The 2,674-nt window shown below is 37.0% G+C and overlaps 1 pseudogene; it reads left to right on the top strand.

Annotated features, from left to right (window-relative positions):
* Positions 1-1,081: 1,081 nt before the first annotated feature.
* LOC135231899 (olfactory receptor 4P4-like) lies at positions 1,082-2,353 on the top strand (annotated as a pseudogene).
* The last annotated feature ends 321 nt before the right edge of the window (positions 2,354-2,674 follow it).

The raw sequence follows: 2,674 nt of genomic DNA, 5'->3' as shown, positions 1-2,674 counted from the left end.
AGATTTTCCACTGGAAGCCAGTATTCTAGATAGGTGTTCTAGGAAGTAGCACAACAATGAATTGTTCACTCAAGACAAGTTTTCTCATTTTATAGGTGAGGCAATTGTGGCAATAGTTAGGACTTTGAATACACTGTTTCATTTAGCGTTGAAAATCTAACTTGAATAAGAAGGAAAATAGCAAAGGATATAGGTAAAATTTATTACATTAAGTAAAATAATATAAAAAGTTAATAGGACCAGAGGTATGCAAATAATTTTATATCTATTGACTTAGTAAATCTCCATGATCATGCTTTGGGGTAATGCATTCTGGTGCTTAGAACTGAAGATTTAAGCACATATATACCACATACACATGATGTTTGTGTGATTTTTTGGCTAAAAATGATATTTTCACTCTTACTATTTCATTTGTATTTGTATTTTCTCAATAAAAATGATAAGACTAGAAAAAGATCTGATTTTTCTTTTCTCTAGAAGGGTGAATTTTATAAAGTTATTGAGGCATAACACCCAGGTGATGTTTGATAATACATGTTGTTAGAATGGTTGAATAAATGTACCATATTCTATGTTATAAATTTATCGACAACACGCAACAACATATACCTAAGAATCAGACGGTGCAATAGTTAAGTTCTCAGCTGCCAACCCAAAGATTGGTTGTTTGAACCCACCAGCAGCTACATGGGAGAAAAGACTTGGTGATCTGCTCCCATAAAGATTACAGCCTAGGAAATGATATGGGACAGTTCTACTCTGTCATATAGAGTTGCTATAAGTCGGAATCAACTTGAGGGCACACTGCAACAAGTGTGTGTATATGTGTATATATATGTAAATTTCATCTCAGAAATCTAATACATTGCCAGTAATTAATGTTTTCAAGAAAAGGACAAGGCGGTCTGCAGAAAAGTGTTCCTAAATAAAAAATCAAACTTCTATTTTCTTCTATCCTTGAGCCATTTTCATTATAGCCTCCCCCATGCAACAAATGATGTGTATCACCACATTTAAATAGATCTCATAAGAATTCATAATTTGTCTGAATTGCAGGTGGCTAAAATTGCTCTGGATCATGGAAAATGGAAATAATATCACAGAATTTATTCTCTTAGGACTTTCTCAGCAAAAGGAAGTAGAAATTCTCTGTTTTTTTCTATTTTTTCTTTGTTACATTGCAATTTTGGCAGGAAACCCGCTTATCATGATTTCTATCACCTGCAGCCAACTTATCAACCAGCCCATGTATTTCTTCCTGAGTTTCCTCTCACTCTCAGACCTTTGCTACACCTCAACCGTGACACCCAAGCTAATCATTAACTTACTGGCAGAAAAGAAAACCATTTCCTACAATGGCTGCATGATACAACTCTTTACCATGCACTTCTTTGGGGGGATCGAGGTCTTCATTCTCACAGGGATGGCCTATGATCGCTATGTGGCCATCTGCAAGCCCTTGCACTACACTGTCATCATGAGCAGATGGAAGTGTGATGCCATAGTTGCTGCTTCTTGTGCTGGGGGTTTCCTGCATTCCTTTGGTCAGTTTATGCTTGCCATCTTGCTCCCCTACTGTGGCCCCAATGAGATAGATCACTACTTCTGTGATGTCTATCCTTTGCTGAAACTGGCCTGCACTGATACCAGCAGAATTGGCCTTTTGGTCATCGCCAATTCCAGTGTGATGGGTCTAGTGACATTTGTGGTCTTGCTGATATCTTATGCTGTGATCTTATACACAATCAAGTCCTACTCCAAGGAGAATCGTTAACAAAGCTCTTTCCACATGCAGTTCCCATATCACTGTGGTGGCCCTTTTTTTTGCTCCTTTACTCTTCATTTACATTCGACCAGCAACTACTTTACCAGAAGACAAAGTGTTTGCTCTTTTTTATACTATCATTGCTCCCATGCTCAGCCCTCTGATATACACATTAAGGAACATGGAGATGAAGAATGCCATAAAGAAACTATGTTCCCATATTATAGGAAAGAGAGGGAATAGACTGAAAAACATTCCTGCTTCTCAGCACAGAGCTTGTTGAATATACATCTTCTCTTCCCTAAGAACTTTAAAATGCATAAAGCTCGTCTATGTCTCTTGTATCTAGCGACATGTATAGGCTCAAATATGAAAAAAAATTAATATTTCTTGGATTTACACAGACTTTCTCTCTGCTGTGCTTTGTTTTTTATGGTCTCATCTTCTGCATTACTGATTCTTTGGTTCTACCAATAATTTAGATGTTTAGCAGCAGGCCACTCAGAGAAGTATGCAACCCAAATCAGAAGAGAGCCCACACATAGCTCATTCTTGTGTTTAGCTCATCATGTTTAGTGAAGACAATTCCAGCCATCAAAAAATAATGTAAAAAGCAATTCTAACCTTTTACATGCATCACTCAGAGAATATTTTAAAAGATCTCATCTGTACCACACAACAACACTTCTCAAAATTTTCACCTTCTCTGATAATCATGTAACTAGTGCCATTCTGGAGTTTCTTATATGCCTAACATCAGCATGCTGTCTATGTCTTTTCTTCTAACTTACTTTGTTTCCTAACTGTGGTCATATGCAAATCAACTGCACATCTCTGGTGAATCCTAGCACCACTTAAAAAAAAAAAATCTGCTGCTGTTGAGTTGATTCTGACTCATAGCAACCC

This window comes from Loxodonta africana, chromosome 7, assembly GCF_030014295.1.
Source record: "Loxodonta africana isolate mLoxAfr1 chromosome 7, mLoxAfr1.hap2, whole genome shotgun sequence".
Lineage (NCBI taxonomy): Eukaryota > Metazoa > Chordata > Mammalia > Proboscidea > Elephantidae > Loxodonta > Loxodonta africana.
The sequence above is the reverse complement of the archived record's forward strand: the minus strand, read 5'-3'. Positions and strand labels throughout refer to the sequence as shown.